This window comes from Pseudoliparis swirei, chromosome 12 (genome assembly GCF_029220125.1).
Source record: "Pseudoliparis swirei isolate HS2019 ecotype Mariana Trench chromosome 12, NWPU_hadal_v1, whole genome shotgun sequence".
NCBI classification, from domain to species: Eukaryota; Metazoa; Chordata; class Actinopteri; order Perciformes; family Liparidae; genus Pseudoliparis; species Pseudoliparis swirei.
Window position 1 is genome coordinate 18,789,213 of NC_079399.1, and position 10,190 is coordinate 18,799,402.

Genomic DNA, 10,190 nt, shown 5'->3' on the forward strand with positions numbered 1-10,190 from the left:
AATGTGAAAACTACTCATACTTATATTTTCAGGTGCAGGCAAGTCATTTTTTTGTCCTTTTGGACAGAATAAAAATGCTTTTAAATGAAAACTTTGGAGAATAAGATACATTAGTTGTTTCCAATAAGAACAGCGGTATGGACTTACCACTTGCTCTGCCTGGCTTCTAGAAGAAAGCATGTGTGTGTGCGTGTGTGTGTGTGATCGTGTGCGTGGGCGCGTGTGTGTGTGTAGAAATTGCTCTGTAGCACAAACAAGCATTGAAACTGTCTCTGATTGTGTTACAATGCTCTGACAAATACTGAAGGAAACAAAACTAAAGAAAATCCCCAGCAGGCCTTGCAACCATTAGGGTATGCGACTGATTGACCAAACTTACTTTTTTAGTCCAGCCTGCTCATCAGCATTTATTCTACTGCTCTGACATTAAGAGTTAGCACACGAAAAAACATCGATACATCTTTTAATACTTTGTAGTGTGCTGGCCAAGCTGCGACAAACCCCACCTCTTTCTCTGTAATTACAATGGAGGGATGCCAGAACTAATCTTGTTGCAACCAGCAACGTCAGTCCATGCTTTTGGAGACATTTTCCAGAGGCCTTGAAGGGCAGCTCGGTACGAAGTGTAAAAGTCTCCTTTTTCTAAATCTCTTCCATAGAATGTGTACACTCTGTGTGCTCGGATGACCATACAAAGAAAAGGGTCAAACAAAGTTCACTACTCGTATTACTCTCTCTGAAAATGTCTAAAACAACTGCTGTGTTTTGAGGCTGTGCTTGGCATCTGCTGTGTGCTAGTTTCCCACTTTGGCAGGTCCCTCGTAGACGTGGCCACTGAAAAACCATGACAGAGGCAAATTTGTAAACTCTTGAAACAAGAATCCTTCCAGTGCTCCCATCTGATGACTTTACATTACATGCAATAGGCCTTGATGACACATTTCTCATCACTTTTCTACGGGCTTCGATGGGAATGTGAGGTTGTCAACTTCACATGGCCCAGCATGACCTGGAGATGACTTGGTACTGCACCATCCGGCAAGGAAGTCAGGTTCATTGGTTTGTTTGTCTGCAGAACTATATAAGGTTGAAAGACTATAGCATGGTCCAATGAATAACCTAGTTCATTTTGGAGCATATTCTAATTACATTATTCTTCGCACATACAAACTTAAATGGTGGAGTACTACTAGTTCAGTATGGGGTTTTTTCAGCTTGAAAAGCAAAAAATGTAATCATCGTACATTGTTAATAATTGTACTGTAACTGTAAAACAATAATGGTAATAATAATAATTTCTATGCCAGACTGCATATGGTCAGCAACAATCTAATTCGTTTTTTTAAAGTCTTTGTCAGATTGCTGTATTCTGAAACCACCAACCGTCAGTGGTGAGATGGACAACAGGCTGACTGATATATATGTATATTAGATGGTAAAGGTTCAACAATGTCAGCACAGTTTTTGTACGATCTATACTGGTCCTCTGTTTTCTCTTTTCTGTTCATAGTACCAACAAAAACTCACTATATGAGCAATATACAGTGGCATGGTTTTGCCAAAAAACAACAAGAGTCCCACTGTAAAAGCATTCTGGGTTCCTGGATTTTAGACAAAGTGTCTTGGACACCTTACAGAATTCGTAAACAGTCATTATCGTAAACACTGAAGCCATATTCAAGTCTGTATTTTATTGAGAAAAGCTCTACGGTTCATAGAGCATTCAGATTGTACATCATGAACATCATTTGGCTCTCTGATGCTAAAGACGGGGTACCATCGCTCCTCGGGTCTATTGAGTCTAACTTCCTTTTAAAACAAGCGGCAATGTGCTTATTTCATCCACTTTGCAATAACTCACGAGATTTCAGCTGTAATCTGAGCTTTGTTTTTCACTCAGTGGATTCTATCTTGGATCCTACGGACCATTAAACCTCTATTAACTGTAGTTTCAAACTAAATGACTGCGTTCATAGCTGAGATTAGACTGCTAGCCCAGCTCTGGTCATCACTTAGGCCCTGTGTCCCGACATCCAATCGTAATAAAACCGCAATGTTAATTTTTCATACATGCTAATTTTACTGGAACAAGGGTTTTTCAATTTAAATTAGCAAGCAATGATCTGCCACATGCCTTACGTTGGCAACGTCAAGCTACACTTTGCTCTTGGCAAATTAATCCACCGATGACCACCACCTAATAACTCCTAGATTCCAGGGATTTAACTACACAGGCCAATTATGCATCAGCAATGCAATAAGCATTGGAGCCTGCATATAAAACTGGCAGTAAAATGGTTATTATAATTAGTTTGTATTACCAGAGACCAAGCAATATACTTGCAAACTTGAAATCCACTTCTTTAACAATACCACCAAAATGTCTGTCACTGTTTATTCAGCACTCAAGAAGCGAGTGTTTCATCTCCACAGCAACTATTCCACAAACAAAAGCCTGTAGTGGTCACGGTGCATGTTTCCAAATCATCCTGTTGGAAGAGGAAGCGGAAATATTACAGCAGGATAAAATTTAAGTGGCTGATTTAAGTCAAAGGTGATTCATTGTCCTGTTCGTATTGGATCTGTTGGATTTTCCCAGCTGCTCCTGAACGCATCATCTCACTCTTCCGGTAAGCTCTGGTTGCCAGCTCAACAGCGAGCATGACTTCTTCTTCTCTCCCTCCCGCTCCCTCTTGCTCAGTGTGTCTCATGTATAGTTATCCCCCTGCCTCCCTTAATGATAACGATACATGCAACAAGTGTAGTTTATTTGCTAGGTTGGAGGCAGGTCTAAGTGGGTTAGATGCACGGCTCCGCGCTATCGAAGCTCAGACAGCTATGCTAGTTAGCCCGCCCTCTCCCGTAGTCGGCGCGGAGCTACAGTCAGCTGTTAGCTGTTCCCCGGCGGTAACCGAGCAGCCGGATGGTTGGGTAACTGTTCGCAGGAGTCGTAAGTCTACACAGAAGCCCGCTGTGCACCAACCACTTCACGTTTCGAACCAGTTTTCCCTGCTCAGCGACACACCCGCTGAGGAACACACCCTGGTTATCGGGAGCTCTATAGTCAGGAACGTGAAAATAGCGGCCACGGACCAGAGTCGTGTGCCTCCGGGCGCCAGAGCGGGCGACGTGGAGTCTTGTTTGAAGCTGCTGGCTAAGGATAAGCGGAGATACAGTCAGATTGTAATACACGCCGGTGGTAATGACGCACGAGCCCGCCGCCGGAACTCACTAAAATTAATGTGGAATCGGTGTGTGCTTATGCCAAGACGTTGTCGGACACCGTAATTTTCTCTGGCCCTCTCCCAAATTTGCAGACAGACGAATTGTATAGCCGAATGTCGTCTTTCAACCGCTGGCTGTCGAGGTGGTGCCCAGCGAATAATGTGGGCTACGTAGACAACTGGAAGACTTTCTGGGGAAAACCTGATCTGATGAGGAGAGACGGCATTCATCCCACGTTGGACGGAGCGCTTCTCATTTCTGCGAATATGACCAAGTTGATCACCGGACTTAATCTATGACAACCCAGGGTTCAGATCAGGAACCGGGAGCAGAGTTGTAGTTTAACACCCTTCTCTGCTCTTCCATTCGAGCAGTTACCCACCCTTGACTTTAGAGTAGAGACTGTGTCTGTCCCACGGCCACTTCAATTAAATAAATCAAAAGTAAGCAGAAGAGGAGTCGTACACAATAACCTTATACAAGTTAACACAATTATTTCAGCAGTGCAACAAAATAGGTCTATTAAATGTGGTCTCCTAAATATTCGATCTCTGTCATCTAAAGCTGTGTTACTGAATGATTTAATATCAGATAATCACATTGATTTATGTTGCCTAACTGAAACCTGGCTGAGCCATGAAGAATATGTCTGCCTGAATGAATCGACTCCTCCAAGTCATATTAATACTCACATTCCTCGAGGCACCGGTCGAGGAGGTGGAGTAGCAGCCATCTTTGAATCGAGCCTATTAATTAATCCTCAACCAAAATTACACTACACCTCATTTGAAAGCCTTGTTCTTAGTCTTTCACATCCAACCTGGAAAACACTACAGCCAATTCGATTTGTGATTCTGTACCGCCACCAGGTCCATATTCAGAGTTTATATCTGAATTCTCAGAATTTATATCAAGTTTGGTTCTTAAAACCGATAAAGTTATTATTGTTGGAGATTTTAATATCCATGTGGATGTTGATAATGATTGCCTTAGTGCTGCATTCATCTCCTTGTTGGACTCGATTGGCTTCTGTCAGAGAGTACAGAAACCCACTCACAGCTTTGGCCACACGCTTGATCTTGTTCTTACTTATGGCGTTGACATTGAGCATTTGAACGCCTTCCCACAGAATCCTCTTCTGTCAGACCACAACCTCATAACTTTTGAATTTATACTACCGGAGTGTACTCCGTTAGTCAAAAGTTTCTACACTAGATGTCTAACTGATAGTGCTGTAGCTAAATTTAAAGAAGCGATTCCTTCTGTATTTGATTCGATACCACGTCTCAATATAACAGAGGACTCCTGGTCTAACTTTAGTCCGTCCCAGATTGATCATCTTGTTGACAGTGCCATAGGCTCTCTGAGAATGACACTGGACTCGATAGCCCTCTGAAGAAGAAGACAGTGAGGAAGAGGAGGTTTGCTCCTGGTATAACCCTCAGACCCGCAAACTGAAGCAAGCGTCACGAAAGCTTGAACGCATATGGCGTTCAACTAATCTCGAAGAATCCCGCTTAGTTTGGCGAGATAGTCTTAAAACATATAAGAAGGCCCTCCGTAATGCCAGAGCAGCCTATTACTCATCAATAATAGAAAAATAACACAACCCCAGGTTTCTCTTCAGCACTGTAGCCAGGCTGACAGAGAGTCACAGCTCTGTGGAGCCGAGCATTCCTATAAACCTTAGTGGTAATGACTTTATGAACTTCTTTAATGAAAAGATTTTAACTATTAGGGACAAGATTAATAATCTCTTGCCCATAACCAGTGCCAATCTGTTCTCAAGTGGAATGGCCTTGGAAACCGCTGTATGCCCTGGTGTATATTTGGAGGATTTTCTCCTATCAACCGTGACCAATTATTTTCAACGGTTTCTACTTCAACACGTCTACCTGTCTCTTGGACCCCATCCCGACGAGGCTGCTTAAAGACGTTTTGCCTTTAATTGGCGGCTCTCTATTAGATATTATCAATGTGTCTCTGCTAACAGGCCACGTACCACACTCCTTCAAGGTGGCTGTTATTAAACCTCTCCTGAAGAAGCCCACTCTGGATCCAGAGGTATTGGCTAACTACAGACCGATCTCTAACCTCCCTTCCTCTCCAAGATCCTTGAGAAAGTGGTCGCAAATCAGTTGTGCGACTTTCTACATCATAATAGTTTATTTGAGAAATTTCAATCAGGATTTAGAAAACACCACAGCACCGAGACGGCACTGGTGAAAATTACAAATGACCTCTTAATGGCAGCAGATAAAGGACTCCTCTCTGTCCTGGTCTTGTTAGACCTTAGTGCTGCATTCGACACCATTGACCATGACATCCTGTTACAGAGACTGGAGCAGTCGATTGGCATTTCAGGCACGGCACTAATTTGGTTTAAATCCTATTTATCAGATCGATCTCAGTTTGTATTTGTAAACGATGACGCCTCGATAACCACCAACGTTAATCACGGAGTTCCACAAGGTTCTGTGCTTGGACCAATTTTATTTACCTTATACATGCTTCCTTTGGGCAATATTATCAGGAAACACTCCATAAACTTTCATTGTTATGCAGATGACACTCAACTATATTTATCGATAAAACCAGAGGAGAGCAACCAACTCTGTAAAATTCAAGCATGTCTTAAAGACATAAAAACATGGATGACCTGCAACTTCTTGATGTTAAACTCAGACAAAACCGAAGTAATTTTAATCGGCCCTGAGCACCTCAGAGATCAATTATCTGGTGATGTGGATTCTGTAGACGGCATTGCCCTGGCATCCAACACCACTGTAAAGAATCTTGGCGTTATCTTTGATCGGGACTTGTCCTTTAACTCCCACGTAAAGCAAATCTCAAGGACTGCATTCTTTCATCTACGTAATATTTCAAAAATCAGGCACATCTTGTCTCAAAAGATGCAGAAAATTGGTTCACGTTCGTTACTTGAGACTGGATTACTGCAACTCCTTATTAGCAGGCTGCTCTAATAAATCTCTTAGGTCCCTCCAGTTGATCCAGAATGCTGCAGCTCGTGTTCTCACTAAAACTAAGAAAAGAGATCACATCACTCCTGCACTAGCTGCTCTGCACTGGCTCCCAGTAAAATCAAGAATCACTTTTAAAATTCTTCTCTTAACCTACAAAGCCTTGATTGGTGATGCTCCATCATATCTTAAGGAGCTTGTCGTACCATATTGCCCCACTAGAGAGCTACGCTCACTAAATGCGGGACTACTTGTAGTTCCTAGAGTCTTAAAAAGTAGAATGGGAGCCAGAGCCTTTAGTTATCAAGCTCCTCTTTATGGAACCAGCTTCCAATTTCAGTCCGGGAGGCAGACACAGTCACCTCGTTTAAGAGTAGACTTAAGACCTTCCTCTTTGACAGAGCTTATAGTTAGGGCTGAATCAGGTTTGCCCTGGTCCAGCCCCTTGATATGCTGCTATAGGCTTATAGCTGCCGGGGACGTTTTAGGATGCACTGAGTACCTATCTCCTCTTTTTCTCTCCTTAAGGATGAATTTTCATCTCTCAATCACACGTTACTAACTCTGCTTTCTCCCGGAAGTCCTTTTGACTTTACGTCTCATGGGGTCATCGGACCCTATGAGACGGCATAGATCCTATCTGCCTGATGGATCGTCTGGGTCGTGGAATTCCTGCTCATGACTACGCCACTGTCCTGTTGAGACTCCGCCACTCCTCCTCCCCACCGCCATCTGCCTGATGGATCGTGGAGGTCTCCATCGTGGAATATGCCTACTATGAACTATTCATACACTCTGTCATATTCATTGAATGTATTTTAACTCTAAATCTGTCCTTCTGTACACATTACATCTATTGCATCTGTCCATCCTAGGAGAGGGATCCTCCTCTGTTGCTCTCCTCCAGGTTTCTTCCCTTTTTTTCCCCCTGAAGGGTTATTTGGGAGTTTTTCCTGGTCCGATGTGAGGTTTTGGGGCAGGGATGTCTATGTGTACAGATTGTAAAGCACTCCGAGACAAATTTGTAATTTGTGAAATTGGGCTATACAAATAAACTGAATTGAATTGAATTGAACAGAGTGTATTCATTAAATTTTTTATTTGAGTAGAGTATTATAAAAGTAGATTTTACTGGTCATTATTTAGACAAAGTATCTCCCAAAGAGAGATATCAACTAGAGATTGAGACTTCTATGTAATAAGACTGTTTTTGCAACCAGATGAGTCGCTCTCTTATGGCCATTGGAGAGATTTACAACATGTCTCTTTTGCTCAGGCGGACACAGACGATTGGCAGAAATGCTTTGAATCTCACCTTCATTAAGGTTGATTTGTTGAGTTTTAAAGAAGATGCTTTTCCAATCAGAATCAGAATCAGAATCAGAAACAGTTTTATTGCCAGGAATGTTTACACAAACGAGGAATTTTTTTTGGTGGAAGGTGCAACATTTGGACATGACAAACAAACAACAATCAACACGACAGAAAGACAACAAATAATGTGAAAGTGTTTGGGTGTGTGCTTCAAGTGGTGTGTTTTAGTTAAAAGTGTATGTTACGCGTGGCGTGTGTTTAAGTTAAAGTGCATGCAAATAAAGTGGCATGTGTGTGGAGGAGGCCTCAAGTTAAAGTGCATGTTAAAGTGACGTGTGTGGAGGAGGGAAGAAGAAGGAGGAGGGAGGAGGTGGGAGGAAGAGGGAGGAGGAGGAAGAGGAAGGAGGGGGAAGAAGGAGGAGAGAGGAAGGTGGAAGAAGAGGTGGTAGTCCTGGGGGTGACAGTCAGTCAGTCCCGGGTTCCATTGATGAGCCCGACTGCCGACGGGAAAAAACTTTTGGTGTGGCGTGTGGTCTTTGTCATGATGGACCGCAGCCTCCTCCCCGAGGGGAGGGACTCGAACAGGGAGTGTCCAGGGTGGGAGGGGTCAGCGACAATCTTTCTGGCCCGCTTCAGTGACCTGGAAGTAAACAGGACCTGGAGGGAAGGCAGATTGCAGCCGATAACCCTCTCGGCCGAAGCGTTATTACGTGGGATGTAGACTGGTTCTTGTTGAATTGCATCACTTGACACTACAAAAGAGGCGTTACTGATATTTAGTCTGCCCTCAATGATGTATATAGTTGGAGGTTCTGCATTGGAATAGTCACACTACACACAATAGACACGATTTGTAATAAACAGGCAAACAACTGGTGCGGTCCAATCGGAGCATGTGTAGTTTAGAATTGTATCATCAACCAGAAGTGCTTGTACAATACTTAACTCTGTCATGAACTTCTCTTGACCTAATGAGATGCCCTAAAAGATCCCTAATGTCCCTGAACCCCACATGACGTTGCTGAGTCTAACCAGCGAAGGTTGTGCTGGTCCTTGGCACACTGGGTGTCTGTTTCACATCAGATCTGCTCTTTGTCCGAATATCAGCACCAAGGTTTGTGAGCTGAGAATGGGGTGAACTCTCACGCACTGTCCCCTACCAGAGCCCGGCCCCCAGGGCTTCTCCCATCACCCTGAGAAAGATCAGGACCCTCCTCACCACAATGGGAGTGTTTTACTGTGGAAACATCCAGCAGTAGAGATCTTAAGATTCCTCATATTATACACTGGCAAAGAACCAGATTTGTAGGCCTTGAATAATAATGCTGTATGGTTCATATGGCTGCTTTCAGTAGAAGTTCCTTTGTGTACTGTCACAATAACGTCCTGACTTGTTTAGGGACTAATATCCCGCTGTGACCGAGAAGCATGGACTATTTATGAATGCGGCTGAATTATCCAAAATAAGCAGCGGGGAAAAAAACATTCTGTTGCACTTTCATCAAGCCTTCATATTGAATCGGCTAGGATTTAATGAAAAAAATAATCAAGGCATTGAATCCATATGTGCAAACAATAAATTACCCTAAGGTGTGTTTGGAGCAAAATGGCCGTTGCTTTCCAGAGAAGGTACTGTAGAAAACATATATTAATATTCTCACTCTATTCGTACACCCATTGTAAAGCATCAATATTGCATAACTGTGCATATTTAATCTCATTTCAGTTTTTAGATTTGTTTTATAACATCTGCCTCTCGGGAGGCTACAGATGAAAAAATAGCCTCTTGGCTAACTGGCGCATTTACAGAAATGGTTTTATTAATGTGCACTGTCCCTTATCAAATAAGCCAACGTAAAGAGCTCTTGTCTGTTCTTGCTCTTCAAAGCAGATTCATGTGAAGCCCCATGTTTTGTTTTTAATCGGTAATGTGATATTCCCAGTTGTACGCTTGAGTAAAACACATCGTGTTCGCCATACTGTTCACTGTTGAGAAATGCTGACTGCCTTGTCCGGTCGACAACCCAGTGAAGTCTAAACGGCGCCAGAGAAGATTTTCACGCCATATTTGTACTTTCACACATTGAAAACAGCAGCATAACCCCAGTTCTTAGACGATGTGTCTGTTCAAATATTTTCCGCACAACTGTCCACAGCTAATCTACTATAGCTTTGCCAATGCTCAAACTGAATTCCAGCTTTTACTACTACAGAGCGTTGACAACTCTGACCAACCATGTGGTCTTTGGTTTAGATTCCTGAACACCACCTTCTAATAATATGGACCTTGACCTAGGTGGTACCAAAAGAAGTAACAGGTAGGCTACTATCCGCAACTTATGCTCATGAGAAACCAGAAAAGCTTTGACAGGCCATCTAAAATGTTCTCTCTCTCTCTCTCGGTCAGAGCAGCGAGTCAGCAGCTCTGTTTTGTAGGTTTGGCAGCGTAAGCTCTGGCTGTCAGAGAGCCGTCGCTAACAGAGCCAGCAGCACCCTCCTCTCGCTGCCTTTAAAGCCTCCACTTCATCGCCATTGTGTCCCAAACTTTCATAGACAAGCTCACCACCACATCAGCGTAAAAACACACACAAGCACGCTGAAACCAAGCCACTCGTCTTTTGAAATGAAAATAATGTGAACTCGACCCACAAGTAGAATTTAGGTTCGACA

At 43.1% G+C, this 10,190-nt stretch overlaps 1 long non-coding RNA gene across 1 annotated transcript; it reads left to right on the forward strand.

Annotated features, from left to right (window-relative positions):
* The first annotated feature begins 2,584 nt into the window (after positions 1–2,584).
* LOC130202579 (uncharacterized) lies at positions 2,585–7,281 on the forward strand. Its single transcript, XR_008833374.1, has 2 exons — positions 2,585–2,630; positions 6,788–7,281. It is a non-coding gene; the product is annotated as an uncharacterized LOC130202579 (long non-coding RNA).
* Positions 7,282–10,190: the final 2,909 nt, after the last annotated feature.